The 22,757-nt window shown below is 39.6% G+C and overlaps 2 protein-coding genes across 2 annotated transcripts in view; one reads left to right on the top strand and one right to left on the bottom strand.

Annotated features, from left to right (window-relative positions):
- Positions 1-22,757, bottom strand: part of LOC139445505 (uncharacterized) — an 81,061-nt gene that overhangs the window by 14,204 nt on the left and 44,100 nt on the right. The gene's annotated exons all lie outside the window — the stretch shown is intronic.
- Positions 3,875-22,757, top strand: part of LOC139446192 (plexin-B-like) — a 222,278-nt gene continuing 203,395 nt past the window's right edge. The window contains exon 1 of the mRNA XM_071227500.1: positions 3,875-3,899. The gene's annotated coding sequence lies outside the window, so the exon portion shown is untranslated. The remainder of the gene's footprint in view (positions 3,900-22,757) is intronic.

The following is a 22,757-nucleotide window of genomic DNA, read 5'->3' as shown; positions in this document are numbered from 1 at the left end:
GTTTTCATTGCAAATTAATTTTGTGGCATAGTATAGATGTATGGTGTCGAGAGATTTTTTGTGGATATGTTTTTTACATTGCTTTTTGCAATATCATGGCAAGGGACATCAGAAATGGGATTCACATGTTGTACCTATCGAGGGTATCAAACCCAAAATCAAAACTTCAGTGAGAAGAGCAAACACTTTAACCTCTAGGCTACCCACTGTCTTACATGCGACTTGTAAGAGTCAATTTTAATTTGGAATGGGTCGTCACAATGGTTGCTTTGAGACAGTCTCATCACAATTCCAATTATATTCAAAGTATGTTTAAGGTGAGGTGAAATGGGGTTTAACTTCGCGTCCAAGATTATTGCGCTTATATAGTGACGTGTGTGTGTGTGTGTGTGTTTGTGTGGCTGCTTGTGTTAGTCCGGACTGATGCCGATTTATAGTGCTAGCTCACTGAGATACCATGCCGCAGTTTAACATGAATACCCCACTCAGACACAGTATATTGACTCCGAACCGACCAGTCCTTGTTTTAGCCCCTTAATGCCGAGTGCCAGACAGGGTAACAACAAGTACCATCTTGTTATCGACTTTTGGTATGACGTGGCCGGGGATTGAACCCCGGACCTTCCGCTCTCAGGGCAGATGCTCTACCACTAGACCACGGAGGCGGTCAAGTATGTTTAAGAAAATCATTGGCATTTCTTCCTTGTAATCATATAAATCTATAAGAAATATCTACAAACTGAAAAACATGGGTTTTTCATCTAAGACTCTTTCTTCATCATATTTTCTTTTTATAGAAATGATTGCGAGAGAAGTTGAAGGTTGACTTTGTCCTGAGAAAATAAAAATAAATGTTACTTTCTTTACCAACATTATTATAAAGAGGAGACTAGTTTTTGAAGTACGTAAATGTATTTATTTCCTTCCTTTAAGCATTACCTTGTTGACTTCAAAGAACCAATCAGCTGTGAAAAAATGTCAAAACTATTCCAGGGCACATTTGAGGAAATGTTGCCAATTTGAGGAGCAACTTGAAATGTTAGACACAACTTGATCCCATTTCAAAATAGCCCAATTTGTTGTGTTGATTCTAAAGCAAGATCTCTAGTAATGGCAGCCATGTTTTGCTACAAATTGCTATAGCATTTCTGTATCTTCAAACTAATTTGCTGGAATATGCCTTAGAAAGAACATACTTCAATGAAATGTATGACACCAGAAGAAGCCAGGACTATAGCTTCTCATACAGCTCCTAACACAGAACAAATTCACAGCACATGCTGGCTTGTCCGTCTTGGAATTACGTGAACATGGTTACGTACTGGGGAATTGTTTGAATACTTGAGGTTTTATGTCCCTTGACAGTCAATGTGGATCGTATTTACTGGCTCCCAAGCCTATCGAGATTCTACAAGTACGTACAGGTTTATGGAGGTGATAGAGTTTGCTTCAATTTAGGAATGTCTGTTGGACGTGTTGGTGGCTCCTTGCCAGACACTGTCATGTCAGTGAGTCAGGACAAGAACATGCTTGTTCACATGATACCAATTATACCTGTCCATATTGCTAACATAAACATGAGCTGCCATGTTCCAAAAGCATGACCATGACCATGACCAAATGTGTAACGGGGAACGTTCTTGTAGCGCTTTTTTTGCGTGACAGTGATACAAGTCTGGCTCTGGGTGTTCTGGTTTTAAGTTTTTTGATGATTTCAATTTCACTTGTTCGAATTTTGCAGACTTTCATTAGTGTAACACTTTTATGTTTTAATTGGAAAGTTGCGGAGATGTGGGTTGCCAGTTTTGTTACAAGACTGCAATCTCGGGGTGTGAGGTTGGTGCTGTGATAAGTGCTTGTACATGTGTTTTTGATATCCCGTACACTCTTCTAAAAGGACATCGCCATGCTTAATCTGAAATGAAGTTGGTGCTTTCAAATTGTAGCAGCAAGCTAACAACTGGCTCTAGCCAATGTTTAATGTATTGTGTAAGAATGCAGCCAGGCAACATTGATGGTTAAAGTTGTTCATTTTCAAAAAATATACTACTCAACATTTGCTAAGGACCATACCGGTGACTAAAGATGACGCAAACCATAGAAACATAGAGAGAAATATGTACGTTAAGAAGAGATATGTTTCCAATGTGTACCACTTAATGACAAAACTAACGATCAGTCAAGTGTTACCACAGTGTCTTTATTCTTATCAAGATATGCTGCTCATGATTTCCGAACTTTACACTCTAATCCTGCACAAGACAAATGATGCATCTCGAGTCATGGCTCTATGACATCACATGTGATGTGTTTATGAGCATCGATTCACACAACATACCAGTATGTTGGTTTGTGCATGGAACCAATCTCTTGAATATGAATAATTCTTTATATATTAACCAACATGTATGGTATTCACCTTTCTTTTGTCTCTGAGTATATATATTCATTGAAAGAAATAATATCAAATTGAAAGTTTGAAGTTCGTTAATAGCAAGATTAAGCTGAGGTCATATGGCGATGGATTAAGCTGAGGTCATGTGGCAATGGATTAAACTACATTGCTACAGTAGTGCTTTACAATGGAATGTTGGACATTCTCATAACAAACAACCCACAAATAATGTGTTGATTCTCAACAAGGAAACAAGAAGGAAATGAAGAGGTGAAAACACTTACCCATGGTTCTGACCCCACATTTTTGTTCAACCTTATTGAAATATGACTTATTTGATGTTAGGCCTACTGACCTGGCAACCATTGAGAGGCCTGGTCTGTTAACGTTACATCTAAGGTAGATTTGTCCCAGGACACAAGTGGCCTATTGTTTGTGGTCCACCAGCCTGGGAACACATGTTAACTTGAGGACCTTCACTTGGAGCAGGATGTACCACTGCACCATCAGCAGGACAAATACAATGAAAAGAGTTCAGTTTTAGGCTGTTTTAAAGATTATTTAAGTTACATCACAGCGTGTCACCTTGATGGAGGAAAGACAAGTGATGCAGGTCTTTGGCATGTACCACGGGTGACCGTGGACCATAATCGGGGCAAATCTTGGATTCAAACTCATCATCAAGGGTTTCTGGCATGCTTTAGGGATGCAAAGAGGACCAGTGAATTCTGGTACTTTTGACAATTAGTTTGACTACTATTTGAGATATTAACATTTTGTACAGCCTCTTTAAGGATGTAGGGGGCACAGGTGGCCCAGTCGTCTAAGGCGCCACGATTCACTGTGCAGAGTTGCGTCACTTAGGCACGCCAGAAACCTATGATTGTGGGTTCGAATCCCGGTTCGCCCCGATTATGTTTTTAGGTTTGTCAGCACCATACCCGTGCTCGTGGGTTTCACCAAAGTGGTAAACGTCTGAGACCTTCATCACTTCGAGCTTTCCTCCCACATTAAGCTGACACGCTGTGATATAACTGGAATATTGTTAAGAGCGGCCTTAACCCAACTCACTCACTCACTCACTTTAAGGATGTTGATGAAGTTTGGTATTTCCCACATATTCTCACAACCCTCAGGACGATTATCTGTGCCTTTTCTCCGAATACTGATTGCCACTTTTGGATGTGTTCATTTGGCCATCGCATTTATCTGCATTGTCCAGCTGCATCTATGAGGAACAAATTACGAGCCGCTTCCCTCTAAAAAATAAAGACGTCCAATACATGACGTCATCAAGCTGTGAGCGCATATTCGAATTTCCAGAAATGACGTCATGATAGAACCTTGCATCATTCTTCATTGTTCTATGCTATTTATTGTGCAGCTATCTTGTATGTCATTATATTATGTGCTACATATTAGATTGAGGCATTGATGTATAATAATTATGTTTCCTTCGTCATTCCAGATCTGCTGCTGCAGTTTGAGGAGCAGAGCCCATTGTGTAAGTACGTTATTACTAACCGAGTGACCCATTTGGGTGATTGCCTTCACATATTGAACTGCTTGTCAGGAGGGGCAGACAATTTTATGCTGGTTGAAGGCATGTGTGAATTCCCTCCAGCGTTGCATGGAGAAGTCGTTGATGGCCGTCATGCTTTATGGGGAAAGTACAGCTGTTATATGTTTGTACATAAATTGTACAGGATTTCTATCTTCTGTATTTGGTAGAAACTCTCTCATGTGACTCACTAATCCTTGCTGTCTGTTTGAAAGTTTTTACCATTCCCATTGATAACCATTGTCAGTTGGTTTGGTTTTCACAGGGCAGTGAGCTTCAGCTTGGTAGTCCTGCAAACTGTGGATTTATCTTTTTAAATAGTTTTCACTAAAAGCCTAGAGAGTGTTAGTCTAGTAGCTTGGTGTTGATTTGAAGATATGAATTACATGTGTTAGTAAAAGGTGTATGGGATTTTTGGAACTGAAAGTTTTTGCACCCCTTGACTGATTTCACAGGTTGAAAGTTTAGTTATGACCCTCAATCTATTTTTATAAGCTGAAAGTTTGTGTACACCCTTTAACAGATTTAAACTCCAGACGGTCGAGTGATTGACATCATGAGCATTGATACATGCAATTGGGATACGATGACATGCATCAGCTATGTCAGCGAGCCTGACCACCTGATCCCGTTACTCGCCTCTTACAACAAGTATAGCTGCCTTTTAGGGCAAGCATGGGTTGCTGAAGACCAATTCTAGTTCGAATCCTGGTTGGCTCCGATTATGTTTCCAGGTTTGTCAGCACCGTACCTGTGCTCATGGGTTTCACCGAAGTGGTAAATGTCTGAGACCTGCATTACTTGGTGCTTCCTCCCACATTAAGCTGACATGCTGTGATATAACTGGAATAATGATAAACCAATATCACTCACATTGTATACGCCGCTGAGTTTAAACATGACACTGTCTTTCAGCTCGTCTTGTCCTTTACACCCTGATCCTGACACATGTGAATATAAAACGTTAATGCCAGAAAATAACCTACCGACCGGTCTCGATTGTCTGACTTAACAGAAACAGGCAAAATTGCAGTGAAAATTATGTGAATGGATCACTGGGTCAAGTGTGACAATCAGTGTGAAGTCACGTCATGTACAATGACGTCATGATGTCCATACCAGCCGAGTTTGGTTTGTTACACAACGATGACCCCATCTGTATTCCGGTAACAATAGGTCCCCTGCAACCCATGCTGGTCGCAAGAGGTGACCAAGTCTGGTGGTCAGCTCATTGACTTGGTTGTTGTGTGTCATCTTACACAGACGGTAATAATAGTTGCTCATAACATCAATCACTAGATGTCTGGTCCAAACTGTCAACTGTTTACAGGCTTCTGTCATATATAGCTGAAATATTGCTGAAAAATAGCTGAAATATTGCTGAAATATTGCTGAAATATAGCTGAAATATTGCTGAAATATAGCTGAAATATTGCTGAAATATTGCTGATATATACTGAAATATTGCTGAAAAATAGCTGAAATATTGCTGAAATATACTGAAATATTGCTGGAAAATAGCTGTAATATTGCTGATATATAGCTGAAATATACTGAAATATTGCTTAAAGATTGCTGAAATATACTGAAATATTGCTGATATATAGCTGAAATATTGCTGAAATATTGCTGAAATATACTGAAATATTGCTGAGTGCAGCATTATAGATAATAAACTAACATGATGCTGAAAGCTACATGTTTCCAGGGTAGTGATCATTCTTTTCTCGTCCAAAGACCAGGTTTAGATTCACCACTACATTGTCGTCTGTGTCTAGACTTGCACAAGTCTCTAAGGCAATAATTATTAGTTTAAATCATAAGTTCCAGATTATGTAAATAATAAGAACGAGTTTTCCCTATAACAGCCTGGAGTCCACATATCAGGACTTGCCTATTAGCAGGGTAGAATTACTACACATCCATGGACTTTTCTTTGAGTACTGCCTTGGAGCAAGGCGTGTCCTGCTGTGGCAAGGCTGAATATTGCTGAGCTAAAACCATTCTGTTTGTGGAGAAACAGTTTCCATATCTGAAATTAGTGTGTTGTGAGTGCAGCCATTATCTGTTTATGTTGATTGTAACATCTGTCAGATTGTTGGTCAAAGGCCCTTGAAACAATGGCCTGTGGTGTCATTGTCTTCACAACTTGACACAACAGTCCACATGTAGCTGTTCAAGATCTCCATCAGCTGTTCTGGTGGTCTTTGAAGTGGTACTGAATATTTCATTTGTTACTGAACAGTTTGATAATTAAATAAAGAAGAATGGTGCCAGTGACTATGTTCTTGGATTGGTCTGGGTTCTGCAGTGATATGTGTGGTGACAGATTTGTTGTTTTTTGAGACACAGGTGGGTCATTTACCATATCCGGCGCTGTGACAGGAAATAGTCCCATAGCATGTTAACACAATCATATTGAATTGAAAGTGTGATATTTGGGTATAGAGGTGGTCTCATTGGTGTCATGCTGAATAAGATGAGTGAAATCTCCATGACATGGTGCAATTCAATGTGCATCCCTTGCTGCGTTCATTGTGCATGTTAGAAACCTATGATTCTGGGTTCGAATCCCGTTTCGCCCCGATTATGATTCTAGATTTGTCAGCACCATACCCGTGCTCGTGGGTTTCACCAAAGTGGTAAACGTCAAAGACCTTCATCACTTCGGGATTTCGTCCCACATTAAACTGACTGCCGTGATATAACTTGAATACTGATAAAATCAGCGTTAAGACCCAACTCACTCACTCGTTGACTTAGTCATGGCAGAGGTGGCTCTGTGGTTATAGCAGTCTCTCATCACACTAGAGACTCGAGTTTGATTCCCACTTGGCACAATTTTTTGGTGTATTCAGCATGGAACTACACTCACTCACTCACTCACTCACTCACTCACTCACTCACTCACTCACTCACTCACTCACTCACTCACTACGCCAGAAACCTATCATCATAATGTTGAATCATGGTTTCCACAGTTATGTTCTAGGTTTGTCGGCACCATACCAATGCTTGTGGGTTCCTGCATCACTTTGGGCTTTCCTCACACAATAAGCTGACATTCTGTGATATAACTGGAATAATGTTAAAAGCGACACTGAACCAAACTCACTCACTCCAACGCTGATTGAATCAGTTAGCACTCGTTCAGTCTGCCGATGGTTTGCCTGCACCAACTTTATTTCACGACATACAGGCTGATTTTATTTTCATTTCCACTGGCACTGTATGAATACTGTGTGGTATTGGTTGGTCATAGGCTTGATTCCCTTAATGTTAGAGTTGATGCTTGGTTAGACTTGCACAAGTCTGAAAGGCTATATTTATCAGTTTAAATGGTAGTTTCTAGATTATGTAAATAATAAGAACAAGTTGTCCCAATGAGACACTGGAGTCCTCAGTGTCTCGACTTGCCTATAAGAAAGATAGAATTACTACACATCCATTGACTTATCTTTCACTACAACCTTCGGGCAATGCTAATGGTTGGTCTGTCACCACCATACCAGTGCTCATTGGTTTAACCAAACCCTTAACTTTCCATGCTCCATATGAATCTGATGTCATGATATAACTGGAGCTCTGCGATCAGTCAGAGTCAGAAGTAAGGACAGGTGCAAACTGTCCACACATCTAGATTAAGATTTGCCTAAATTCCTGTTATTGGCTGATATGGTCCATTACAGGGGTGGCAAACTTTACTTCCATGGCAACTATATTTGAGGGGTTATTTTACCTTAAGGCCATGATCTATATATAATACATTTTCAATCCCATCACCTCAATATGGGTTAGAATTGGTGTTCAGCTTGTTGTAAGAGGTGACTAACTGGATCAGGTTGTCAGGCTTGCTGATTGGTTGTGCATGTCATTGCATCCAAATTGCATAGATTGATGCTCATGATGCCGGTCACTGGAATGTCTGGCCTCGATTATTTACAGACTGCTGTCATATAGCTGGAATATTTGTGAGTGCGACCTTAAGAACAAACAAAACAAACCAAAATTACCAAACAAACAGATGAAGAAAGTTTCTGTGTATGTTGTCTCCTTTCTTTTTCTTTTTTTTTTAAAAAGTACAAAGTCCAACAAAATATTCCTGCTCTGTGTGTTTCCCAAATATATGCAGTAACTTTTCACAGATGTCTTGAACTTGTTCAAACTGCAGGTTGTATGTGAAAAACAAATAAAGAAATAACTACTGCCTTCACAACAGTTTTTATTGTTGTTGAAAGTCTAATCGTTGATTTATTTTGTCCCAAAGGTTAAATTGTCTGGAGGTTCCCCAAGTTGTTTGTCAAACCTGATTCGAAGATTATGGCAGAAATAGACTTTGGTACTTCCTGTTGTGATAGTGTTTTAAGAGATAGAAAAATATAAAAAACAAAATTCCCCCACTCGCATTTTGATAAAAAAATGAAAAGTAAGAATATGGTTATGAAGTTATTGCGGCCTAGTAGTAAAATAAAAGAAATCATGGCTTTGCATGTTTATTTAATTAATCTTTGAAACAAACAAAAGAGTTTTTATTTGGTATTTCATTTTGTTTCCACGCATTTCATATTTTGTATGACCCCTATGACCGGGTATAGTTTTTGATGTGTAATGGCAAGTGGTTGATTGTAATTGTCTAAATCTGTAATATTGCCTTCAATAACAAACCTCTTTTTGGTGGCAATTTGGCATCACGTGGCTGTGTTTGAGAGCGATTAGAGCTATTAGAGAGCTGTTTTGTTCTTTCACAGAAACTACTTGGCAAGTGAATGCAAGTGTTTCATATGAAGCTCTCTCATTACAGATGTACAATCGGACCAGTTAGAGAAAACTTCAAGTTTCACTGCTGCAGTCAGTCGTAAAGCATTTTTATTGCAGTTTTGGTTATGAAATATTAATTGCAGTTACTTCGCATATTGTGAAATTGAAGAAAATATCCTTCCCCGGAGATACTTTGGCGGTCAGTAATGAGCGCTAGGGGGCGCTGTCAACTCAATAATGCAGCACACACATGTCATACCCGCTCAGTCCCAGCAATAATCTCATATTCACAAGAATTATGTCAGGAGTTGGAGTTTGAAACATTTTTATAGGGGTATAGTTTGTTGCCAAGAGAGTGAATCCACTGCCCTAATTGTGTCATTAGATTACACAGTGTTGTAGTGTTTGAAGCTCCGTGGCAGTGCTATGTTAATTCCATGTTAACCCTAACACAAGCAGGAAATCTGATAAACAGCTCTCACACCCAAACACAGATTTGGGGAAGGATATTGTATCACATATTCTTCCAACATGAAGAAATACTTAAAGATTAAAAGTCATCTCACCCTATTTTGTGAAGATTTAAGGAAGGGGGTGACATAAGGGTGTTAAATTCACACAGAAAAACGTCTTTAGTGATTAAGATCTGACCTTCCAGATCAGGCATTGGAAGTAGTTCTTTTGATTTCAATAAGTATGTTTTTTAAATGTTTTTTCAAGGGTTTCTTTCAGATATAAAAAAGTATTAGATCTGAACAAATGTTATTTAAAGGATGTAGCTGGCAACAAAGATATTTTTATGTTTTATAAAATCAGGGAGCACATTATTCAACTCTGGTAATTTGGGTTGTGATTTTGTCTTGCATGCTACTGGCTCTGTTGTTCAGTGTAACGCGACACTGCAGTATTAGGGCCTGCTATGTTCTTATATTCACTGGGGCCTGTCGGGTAGCCTAGTGGTTAAAGCGTTTGCTCATCATGCCGAAGACCCAGGTTTGATTCCCAACATGGGTACAATGTGTGAAGCCCATTTCTGGTGTCCCTGCTTAAAGCGGCGTAAAACCATACTCACTCACTCACTCTAATATTTACTGAAAAAAATAACATTACACATTAACTATAGTCATATGAAAGAATTGGATATTATATATATAAATTTAAACTTAATTTAATAGAAAATGAGATTTGGTAAATTTACCAACAGCAAATTTCAAAATAAAAAAGACCTCATAAAATGTACAGAAATGCTCACATAACCTTATATTTCAACAAGTGAACATTTTTATAAAGAAAATACCATGGCCAATTGTCGGAGTGGGGTATTTATGTTAAACTGCGGCATGGTATCTTAGTTAGCTAGCACTATAAATCAGCATCAGTCCATTCTAGTACAAGCAGCCACACACACTAACACACACACATGCATGCACGTCGCTATATAAGTGCAATAATCTTCGACGAGACATTAAACCCGATTTCACCTCATCTCCAACATCAAGTCCGGCTGGGGTCCATGCAGATAGCAAAGGTAGTCCCCATGGATCCTGTACTGTAAGTCCCCATGGACCCTAGCATGGGGATCTACCTTCAGCTGCTGGGATCTATAGCCCTTTTTTTATCATGTATCATTACATCTGTCATTTACTGTTCATCTAAATGTATGTATCCTTAATGTATAAGGGGCGGTCGGGTAGCCTAGTGGTTAAAGCATTCGCTCGTCATGCCCAAGACCCGGGTTCGATTCCCGACATGGGTACAATGTGTGAAGCCCATTTCTGGTGTCCCCCGCCGTGATATTGCTGGAATATTGCTAAAAGCGGCGTAAAACCATAACACTCACTCACTCACTTAATGTATAACTTCTCGTCACGATATGTCTGAAATATTGCCAATGTGACGTTAAATATTAACTCTCTCACTCCAGCATCAAGGGGACACAGCTTGATATAAATGGAATACTCCTTCAAACAGTATTAAACCCAATTCACTCACTCACTCTAAATAATTACGAACACCGCTTCACCCTCACTTGCTGTTTTGAAATCCCAGAGGTCAGCCGATGGATCATCCATTACTACGCCTACTATTCGTCCAGATTGCTTGGGCTTGACCCCATCTGTAATGTGGTGTATGTATTAGGCTGACCAAGCAGTGGACACTGTCATTAATAAGCCATTAGGTATACATATGTATGACGAAGATAAGCGATCGACGCCTGTCGCTAATGAAGTAGATGGTCAATACCAGACCTTGCCGCGTAGGTCAGTCGTTAACGATCTGATTTACTCGTGTGTGTCTTGAATGTCCACTTTGAGCATGCCATTGTCCGATTGACATGCAGAGCGGTCATTAGAGACTTGTGTTGTACTGATTTTATTGATGGCCGGTGTTTACTTGTAGAGGCTGGCCATATGCGTGCACCGAAACTTGAGGATTGCTTCACACTTTTGTGTGTGAACTTGGGGTGTTTTGGGTCCCTATGTCTTATTCATTGCAACGATTATCGGATAAGTTGGTTATGTGCAATTCAATTAAATTCGCTCGTACAGATGTTGGGAGGTTGATGTGAAAGGGATATGATTTTCTTACACCTATCATATTTGTTTGTCTACTATACTTGGATGTGAACCACACCATTATTAAACACAGGTCTGCATGCACCTGGATCATGTTTTTCAGGGGGATTGTTGTGTGTGTAAGTGCATGGTGCGACAGAATGCATGGTTAAAAGGGTTGCAGTGCAAATATCACTTAGTGCAACACCCTGAGGCGTTCGATAGAAGATATGGTGCTAGGTTATCTCGTACTTGACATAAAAGTGACTTAGGTCGGGAAACGGTAGCCCAGTGGACAAGCCGTTGTTTGCTGTGGAAGTTGTGTCCCTTAGCCTTGCCAGGAGCCGTTGAGTGTTGTTTTATATTCCAGTTTTGCCTTCTCTATGATCCTTAGTTTGGGGGAGGGGAGGGGTGGGGTGGCGCTTGTGGGGGCCTAGTCGTCTGAGGCATCCTGATTCTCTGTGAGTTGTGTCCCTTGGCAGGCCCGAAACCCATGATTGTGGGTTTGAATTGCAGTTTGTCCAATTTTGTTTCTAGGTTTGTCAGCACTGTAATCAAGCTGACATGCGCTGATATAGTTCTGTTCAAAGCAGTGATGAACCCAAATCACTCTGTCTGGCCAATTGTGTGGCTTCTCTCTTACCATTCAACAATGGTTTGTCTGATCCTGGTCTAATTACGCAACAAACTACAATATCACATTATCACTTTGTATTGACTGGCACAGGATGCGACACAACCCAGATCTCATACCACCATACATTTCACCGCAGCACTGGCTCAGTACCAGTGAACCCTGATCTACGCATCAACCTACACCAGTCTTCAAAGTACAAAATTCTTTTGAAATATATTTGGAATTTTCTCCTGAAAATAATCCATCCATCCTTGAAAAAGCCGAAAAGCTCTTCCTTGTGCTTCCTGCAGCCGCTGCCGAGACCATCTGGATCCGGGAACGGCACCAGCCCATAGGGTAATGTGTTTATTGAGCATGCCTTAGGCAGAGGCAAAGGACAACATTCATCCAAGAGTGACTGATTAGCCATAATTTGAATCTCCAGCAAATTGTCGCCAGCTATGAAGTGGGATATAGAATTGGTTACTGTGTGTTGGCCCTTCCAAACGATCAAACCCTATTAGTGTGAAAAACGAATTGAGATTTTAATTGTGCTGAAATTTTGCAGATGGTTATTAGACTGACATTTAGCCTCAGAAATAAAGTTATCTTGTTTCAAAATATGTGTCTGCCAAATTAAAATTTAAAAAATCCCAATAGAGCCCAGAAAAATGCTTAATTTCAGAGAGCAAAGGAAATGTAGACTTGCCCAATCATTCTAGACTTGAGACAGACTTTAGTGTGAATTAGCCGATCATAACCAGCAACCTATGCCGGTCATAAAGACAACGGATCAGGTGGTCAGGCTCAGCGATGGTGTGACTCGTTGCTCCGGATGTCTACTGGATTAAAACATTTTTATAGGCTGCTGTCCTATGGCTGGAAATTATTACCGAGTGTGGCCTTATAAGCACATATGCACACGCACAGACACTTACACTACAATTGATACAACTGGTACAAGTGACTGAAGTAATGTGGTGTCAGAACAGGTCCCGAGCTCTACCATAATTGTCATAGGAGCTGATAAAAATTAGGATGGTTTGAGTTGTGAATATATGTGACCAAACTTGGCAGTATATCTGTCATCTTCTCTTGTGTTTCTGCTCAAACAACGGCCATCTGCTTGACACACATGTGAGCTAGACGCTAAAGTACTTGAAGTATTTATAAAATCTGAAATTTGTATTCTCTGCAGCTGCAGTAAATCTTTGATGCAGGCAATTCACTGTTAAGTAAAGAGTTGAAACTAATATAGTGTCAGCTAGCTTTTTGTCCGAGATTTAAAAGCCATAAATTTCACTTTTTATTTTTGTTGCTACAGAATAATCTTTAAAGATCCAGAAAACTTAATCTGGCGTAGCAAGATCAATTGAAGCAAAGATGTAATGTGATAGCATTGGACAGGAAGAAAAAAACACTATGTTTTATGAACGCTTTGGCAAAGAAATATCTGCTGGTCTACTTTTTGCAGGGTTTGTTTTGATAAAGTCGTTTTACTGCTCAAGAAGTATGAATCTTGTAATTTGAGAGAAGTTTATTTTCGAATGACAGATTGCTGTCATTAAAAAACAGCGAATCGGTTTGACCATGCCTGGCACATGTTTCAGAGATAACACCATGGCAACTGTAGTGATGAAAGTGTCCAAGCAAGCATATTGTGGCACCTTGATTCCTTGACCTGGTCAAGTCTCATCCCGGTCAGGTCTCACCCCGGCGGGGCCTTTCACAGTCACACACAACAAATTATTTTTCCACTTCAGGGATACAAACAATTTTCCAGAGGCTTTACATTGAGAGTCAAACTGGGTTTTTTGTTTGCCAAGGGAAAGGGAATAAAAAAGATGGTTTGATAATCGCTTTGAAGTTGGTTGCTTGACGGAATGAGTACATGGCCTGAGACCGGTATTGGATCCGTGGTGACGAGTTGGTCCAACAACGGTGATCCGATTCCAGACAATTGCTTCTGTCATTGATCCACTGTCCAGTAAAAGCTGTGTTGGTAGAAACATAGGAGAAGGCAGTAAACCCACTGATGTGTCTCCATGGTTATTAGAGTTCCAAGAGGATTGCCCATGCAACACCATGCTGATGTTTTCAAAAGTTCAACTTTAAAACCATCTGCAAGAAAAAATTAGGCGGTTTGTGTTTTGGGACAAATGTGTCAATTAGTCCAGTGTTTTTATTCTTCTTGGAGGAAGAATTCACCATTGTAATTGCCAAGTTGAAGAGTTACATGTGTTTGTTTGAGAATGTTTTGAAACAAAAGAAACAAAATCATGAACAGTATTTAAGAGAAAATTGTCCTAGCTTTGTTAAATTATTCTGTGCCTTCAGATACTGACTTTGACTTTTTGAGACCATATTTGACCTTTCGTATATCAGATGAAACCATTATTTTGAACATGTTAGCTAGAAATGCAAACACACAGTGAGATAGGGATGGATTAGTGAGTGAGTTAAAATTTATTGTCACATCAGCATTATTTCAGCCATACTTACATTCTCAAATAAAATATAGAGACATGCATCATGAAACTTGGTATATACCTTTCTGGGATGGGGCCCTACTTTCAAAAGGTTAAGGTTGAAATAAATCATAGGTCAAGGTCAGTGTTTAGCTTTTTGTGAAACATTGTCACATCATTGTCAGTTTCAGAGTCCTGGTTATAATGCACTCTACAGGCATGCAACTTATATTTTCGTTTAACTTTACAAATCCTATCCCATCTGATGGTGCTGTCTTTCAAAGGTCAAGGTCAACTTTGAGGGTATTGTGAAGCATGGATGTATCTTCGTTACAGACAATGTTTCTCTTTTATTTGTACCACCCTGAGACTTGGTAATTGTTGGATCTTTGGAAGTTGTCTTTATTGAGATCAAGGTCTGGAAGTAATGTTTTTGAGTACACAGTACATTGTGGTACATTATGTTTTGAAGTTTTGAGGAAATTGTGATGACAGAGCTGCTTCTGTTTTTGCAAGTAATTGCAACACCTCTCATTATTAAATGTTTCTCTTGCGTAGGCTGAGAAAGATCTCTGAAGGGTAGCATATTAAACTGCTAATAGAGGGTCAGGATTGTCGGGAACATGTACAGCCTTCTATAACCGAAAGTTTTTTTATGTAGGCACTGGTATCCCAATCATCTAAGGCACAGCAATTCAATGTGCAGAATTACCTCCCTTATGTGGGCCAGGAACCTGTGATCATGTGATTGAATCCTGCTTTGCGTTGTTTATGTTTCTGGGCTTATCAGCGTCATACCCATGCTTATAGGTTTCACCAAAGGTGTAAACATCTAAGGCCGGAATCACTTGGGGCTTGTGACCAATATCGAGGTGACACAACATGATATAACTGAAAAAGACACTGTCCAAAGTGGGATTTGACACACTCACTGACTGCCCCGGTGGTCTAGTGGATAGAGCAGCTGCTCAGAGTTTTGATTTCCGACTATGTCACACCAAAAGATGTTAAGAGATGGTACTTGTTGTTACCCTGCATGGCGCTAGGCCTTAAGGGCCTAAAACGAGGACTGGTTGACTTGGCGTATACTCTGTCTGAGAGGGATATCGGTGTTAAATTCTGACATTGTAGCTCAGTGGGCCAACATCTTGAAATCAGCATAAGTCCGTTAAACCTCATTCACCTCACCTACACTCCACTCACTACAAAACTGTGGCAGCATGAAACTTGACATAAAGCTGTGTTTCGGCAGACACTGTTGTTGAACTAACAGTCCTGTAAACACATACGAAAAGATGTTTTTGTCACAGTCAGTGGGTCGGTCAGGTATCGTTCACTCAACACGCCAAAGACCTATGTTCGATTCCCGGCATGAGTACAACGTGTGAAGTCCATTTCTGGTGTTCCAGAACCATTGCAACAAAACTAGTCTTATATTGACTCTAACTGTTTCACAAAGATCAGCAAACATTCACTGAATACAGCTCCATGTTATCCATATATAGTCCTATGATTAATTCATGTGTGATTTATTTTTATTCACACTTGTCGCAGTTGAGAACTTGGCTTTCGATTTCAGATTGTTATTTGCAGTATTCATCAAAGGTTAGTTTAGGATCTAGCAAGACTCGTTAGAAAATGGCATTGCTTTAAGCATATACTACCCAACATTTGAGAGGGATATGTCCTGTTTCATACCGTTACATAACTAGAGAACAGCAAATGGTACACCCGTGAAGATCCGTGGCAGAATAGGTCTTCAGCAACCCGTGCTTGCTGTGAAAGGCGACTATGCTCGTCCTGAGAGGCGACTAATGGGATCAGGTGGTCAGGCTTGCTGACTTGGTTGATGTATGTCATCGTATCCCAATTACGTGGATTGATGTTCATGATGTCAATCACTGGCCGGTCTGGCCCAGACTCGATTATTTACAGACCGCCGTCATATAGCTGGAATATTGCTGAGTGTGGCGTTTAACAACAAACAACAAGAACTTGATGTACAATTGGTGTGCTATTAGAATGAACCATCTCCAAGCAGCCAGCCACACACATTCAGGTCTCACACTCAGAGTATCCCTATCCAATACTGAGTAGTATAGTTGGGTTTAGACAACAGATGGTATATTGATGCACATTTCAGTAGGGGTAGTGTTGCTATGATACAATGAAGAATCCGGCAGTCATATGTATTGAGTGAATGAGTTTTGGTTAATGTCACTGTAAACAGTATTTCAGTAATATCATGGCATGTAGACTGGATGTGGGAGGAAAGCCTGAAGTGTTACAGGACCAAGACATCTGCCAGCACTGCTGAAACCCATAAGCTGGCTGACATGCCATGAATCATAATGGGATTCAAATCCACTATCATAGGATCCTGGCACTTCTAAGGGATGCAACTCTGCTCAGGAAACCAAGTCCCTTAATATTTTGTGTTTTCTGGACACTCTCTGATTATATATACTAAACAAAAGAAGTTAACGAATGACCATTTTGTTTTCATATGACTATAGTTAATCTGTCATGTTTACAAACTTTGTACCACTGACACAGAACAGCTGTAAAACAAGATACAATATTGGGACTTTTACATGTGGACAGTTATTGAATTATCACACTTTTATCCCAATCGCCTCACTACCAACACACTATGTCAATCTGTAATAAAAGCGGTTAAAGCATTCGCTCATCATGCAAAGACCTGGGTTCGATTCCTAAATATATTGCTAAAAATGGCATGGAACCATACTCCCTCACTCACTCAATCTATAATACCCAAGTACCTTCAGACTTCTATATGTGTTCCTTTTCTACACTGGATGAAATACACTGTCCTACACATATTCATGCTTTGGTCATGTCACCTCCATCAACAGTTGTACCAGAAGCCTTGAAAATAAGTTTTACAAGAAAAAAGATAGTCCATCACATATTTGAAAAATTGAGTTCAAAATTTTAATCATTAAATTATTATGTCCTGAAGGTTAAATTGCTATTAGGATCCCCAAATTGTATGTCAAACCAGATTAGAACAATAGGGCAGGAAGAGGCTTGGTGCCTCCCGATGACAGAATGTTGTGACACGAAAAGGCCGGCAGGTCAAGACGACAGGACTCATTAACCAATCGTAATGAAGAGGAACTGATTTGGTGCCCTGCACGTGGCTAGTCCATCTGTAATCCTTGTCCTGTCACCAATGAAGCTCAGGTTACTGACTAATTACACTTTATAATTAACAGGACAATCCCCTAATGAAGATTTTAATACTTTCAATACAGTCTTCAAAACCTCATTAATAGTAATTAAAATTTCCCATAATCCTCTTTAATCAGATATAATAGTTGTGCAGTTGAATGTGGAATACATGTATTTCAATTTTTACGCACCTAATTTCTTTGTTTTTTTTACATTAATTTCAGTAATATATCTAGATTTAATTTCATTGAACAATTTTTTGGTTTCCTTTTAATTCATTTTGTTTTGAATTTATTCAATCAACATCTTGATCTTCTGAGAGATAAGAAATGGTGATTTGTTTTTATTGTGTAATCGTGATTTTGGAATGTGTCCTTCAAAGAAAATAAACTTCTTGGACCCAGACAATGGAATTTGCATTTATTTGGTCTGAAAAGAATTGATTCGAACCGTCCTTCAAACTAAATCAATTCCAGAAGAGTTTTTTCTGTAGTCAATGAGATAAATTTCACAACAAAGAATCCTTTCTTCCTAGAGGGTTGAACTAAAATGCTATTTTATTTTTTTTTAATTACAAGACGACTCGTAGGCCATCTAGTATCTTTGATGTCGTGCAGATTCCCGACTATCGAAATCGTAAAAGGCTGTCTCAAGCTTTGATAACTGTTGACTGTATGCTACTCACACTCTGGGATACTATTCTTCTCTCCTCAATGAAAATCTCCCGAAATAGTGTCCTTTGCCATGATCTCAAAATTTATCTGGTTGTCACAATCCCCTCCACACAAACAACTTGCAGCGAGTAATAACCAGTTGTGTGGGGAATGTCATCATGGGCCTGAATATAAAAAACCTGGTATTGGTAATTTAAATACAGAAGCAGTCTATGTTCTCATTGAGATAGCAGTTACATCTGTGAGTAAGCTGGTAGAAATAGGCACGATATTGAGTAAGCACCAAGACAAAACATAAAGAAGAGGGATAATGGCATCCGTTTCGAATCAGCGTGGCAGGAAGATTTGTACCTAGCTGTAAATTCTTCCACATAAAGAGACGGTTTATGCTGGTTCATCTTGTATGATATATTTGTGTCGCCTTTCTCGAAAGAAATTTAATCTTTGCAGAAATATTCCTTGGAATTTCTCCATAGTGAAGAACTAAATGCCTCTCAGCAAATATTCGCTTGTATATTGGCAATAATTCGATGTTGGCTTTGGCCAATATCTGCTGCAGGTCCCAACCGTCTATCAAACATAATCATGTAGATTGGCAGGGTATAAAACAGGATTGCCAATTCACGTTGCTGACCAAACGCGATTGATGCGATGAAATATGACAGTTTGCAAGCAGAAGCCGAGATTCAGCCATTAATAGTTTGTTGACAAACTCCTCACATCACTTCTGCAGCTGGACGCAAGGGTTGATGTATGGAGATTAGGTAGATGGGGAATCATCAGTTTTTGGAACGAATGCTTTGGTGTGCAATTGAAAAAGATATTTTGACATTGTTATTGTGGATAGAAGATTGATAACTCTTCGTATTTAGTTTGATACAGCTTGAAATAGATTCAAATGAATCTAAAGAGGGTTTCATGTCATTGATTCTTATAGATGCCATTCACTTTTCACATTTCCAAGTACCCAGATGACGTTAACCTTCTGACCATGGAATTGCTTGATTTCTTGTCAGTAAATTCATATTGAATCAAAACCAAACCCATCCATCCCCATTCCAATCATTTCTGTATAAATTAACCAAACTAAGTTTGTTTGTTTTTTTGTTTGTTGTTTAACGCCACACTCAGCAATATTCCGGCTCTATGACGGTGGTCTGTAAACAAACTAAGTCAATTTGTGACATAATATTGATAAAGCAACAAAACCCTTTCCATATCCAATAGAAATCTTTGCATAAAGCAGAGTCGATGTACGATTCCAACTATACCTTGAACATGTGTTTGTGAATCACTATCAAATAGTGATGATCGTGAGCATATCCTGCCACACCGATGGTACCCATCACAAACACATGCATAGGCAAGTCAGTTGTTCACCTGAAAAAGCACAGGAACATATGGCTTATGTTAAAATAGAGAATTGATGCAGCCTTGAGGTAGCACTGGATACCCCAGTGAGCTGAGGTTCTCTGGTTCGAGTCCTAAGATTTACCACATTTTGTAGGCTTGCCTGGTGGCACCAATGCCCTAGGTTTTACCAAATCAACAACCTGCTTTAATTTGGATTAATTAATATAAAAAACTGACGACTAAAACATGACTGAAATATCATTAATAGCAGCATTAGCTCACTTCTTGAGGTTTGCTGTAGTGGTCAGGACAACATGTGTTGCTAACATTACATCATTTTGTGATCTAATAGAGAAATCATGAAAATCTGTTGAAACTAGGAGTGGAATCTACTGAAATACAGAGTTCTATGTTATGGTTGAAACATGATTTCTCTATATTTTGGCTCATTGACCTGTAGTTGCGTCAGTTTTACTTGTTTAAATGCATGTTCAGAATGGCCAGTGAATTCCTGGCTGGGGATCTACTTTAAGAACAATAGTGTGATGTCTACATAATGTTTCAAGTTTGTATGGTACTCCTGTAGTTAATTTAGAAACAGTGATGGGAAGTCATGGCTTCAAAATTGTGACATTTGTAGTCAGGTTGCAAAATGTGGATGAAATTAAGATGGTGTCAATTTAACAAGATTAATGAAATTTTGCACCAGTACTGGTGGAGGCATGGGTGGCCCAGTTGTCTAACCACGCGATTCGCTGTGCAGAGTTGCGTCCATTGGGCACGCCAGAAACCTATGATTGTGGGTTCGAATCCCGGTTCGCCCCAATTATGTTTCTAGTTTGTCAGCACCATACCAGTCCTCGTGGGTTTCACCAAAGTGGTAAACGTCTGATACCTGCATCACTTGGGGCTTTCCTCCCACATTAAGCTGACACGCTGTGATATAACTGGAATACTGTTAAAAGTGGCGTTTAACCAAACTCACTCACTGTAATACTGGTGTGGCAATGATTGGTGTTCCACATTCTGGTCAAATTTCATACTGATATTTCAAGTCATTCCTTGAACTTAAATTTAAACCAGATGTTAAGGTGAACGAACATACAATATGTTTTGCTGCTTCTCATGTATAAGTACACAGAAAAGCAATATAAAATATTTATCATTATGATTAAAATCACCAGATAAAACTATTCCACTGCATTCTTTTTGATTCTGTCAAGAAACAGAAATCGGACGCAATGGACATTAATCGGAACTGCTGGTCAAACTGATTCCAGAACCAAATACCAAGAATCTGCTCACCACAAGTGTCAACTGTGAGTGTTTCTGGGAATCTCTGCAGATGTATAATTATAGTTTTTTTCTCCATCTGTCCACTGTTTTACAGAATGGATGGCACCAGTGCACGGCTGGGAAGACATCGGCTTGTATCACTTCAGCCTTGATCTAATCACCCCTGACTGTCTACAAAACAACCCCTGCTTCCACATGCATTCCTGACAGGAAAAATTGGAATTTGGGAATTTAACTTGATTATTAGCTGATTTAGATTCTTTGTGTCAATGATGTATGTGAGGTCAAACATCTTCGGCAGACCTAGCGAAGGCAGTGTTAATATATCTCAATATAAAACTCTCTACTGACTTCCTCGACCACTCCTTACAGAATTTACTCCGCATTTGTTGATTTCCTGTCTGAGGAATTGTGGGATTGTGAAGCCAACAAGGGAACAGTGGTGGCTATTGCGCTACAAGTCATTAATAATGAGAAAAAAATTACTATTGTGCGTGCTTTGTAAATGCTGAGAGATAGATGGATGTTATCGGGATCGGCTGGGAGATTTGGGACCTGGGAGACATACATCCTGGTTGTGATGACTCAAACTTTGGAAGTTGGTTCCCCCTTCATTTGCCTTGTGACCTGGTCATTTAAGCCACCCAATTCACTGTGCGGATTTGCATCCCTTAGGCATACCAGAATCCTATGGTCATGGGTTTAAATCGAAGAATTGTCCTGATTATGTTTCCAGATTGCACAGCACCATACCGATGATTGTGAGTTTCAGCAAGGGGTTAAATGTTGAGCTCCACTCCACTCCACTCCACTCCACTCCACTCCACTCCGACATGTTATGCTTGTCATTGGAGCTGATTATGATCCGGATCTTGTGGTCACAGTATCCGCTGACGGATGTCATTGAATAGCCAGCAGGCAAATCTTGGTGTTCACCATGCTGATAGTCAAGGTTACCAATAGGTGCTCACATCATCAACCACTTGTGCATCTGGTCTTGGCATAAACACAGGTCACTATGGTAATGTTGCTGGCTACTGTTCAGCTTCTAAAACAGCTTCTATACTCTCCCTCTTTCGATTTGCCTCTGCAGTCTTTAGGCCTTCCCTTGCCACTACAAAATGAAATGCTATGACAAGACACTGAAGTGAAGTAAGCTATAATGAATGATTTGACCTCCAAGATCATCACCTGTATCTGAGAGCTAGACATATTTCCACAACCAAACATCTTCTCACAGATAATCCTCGAAGAAATACCTTCAATTTATTCCTGCCACACAACAATAAGGTTCTTGTCATCAATACACTGTGGGGCGGTCAGGTAGCCTAGTGGTTAAAGCGTTCGCCCGTCACTCTGAAGACCCAAGTTCGATTCCCGACATGGTTACAATGTGTAAAGCCCATTTCTGGTGTCCCCTGACGTGATATTGCTGGAATATTGCTAAAAGCGGCATAAAACCACACTCACTCACTCACTCATTCATCAACACACTGTCAGGAACTCTGGAGTGGAAATATTCTTAGAGTTTTGTTTATGAATTGTGTTTGAATATATGGCATTAAGGAGCCAAGAGAATCTGTTCATTTTCAACAAATCCAGACTTGCAAAAGTATTAAAGAATTTTGGAATTTTTCTGATACTTTTGTTGCACGGTTTGTTGGAAGATAGGGAGTTGAAAGGAGGTTTTATGTCACGTTCAAGATTTTTGCACTGATATAGTGATGTACTTGTGTGTGTGCTTGTACTAGTCCAGACTAATGCTGGTGTTCAACGTTGTATTAAAGATTTGAGATTATAGCACTGATATAGTGATGTACTTGTGTGTGTGTGCTTGTACTAGTCCAGACTAGTGCCAGTGTTAGTCCAGACTAGTGCCAGTG

The sequence above is a fragment of the Haliotis cracherodii genome, unplaced genomic scaffold, assembly GCF_022045235.1.
Source record: "Haliotis cracherodii isolate W230 unplaced genomic scaffold, xgHalCrac1.p SCAF_6, whole genome shotgun sequence".
Taxonomy (NCBI): Eukaryota; Metazoa; Mollusca; class Gastropoda; order Lepetellida; family Haliotidae; genus Haliotis; species Haliotis cracherodii.
Note: the sequence above shows the minus strand (reverse complement) of the source record. Positions and strands in the feature narration are given on the sequence as shown.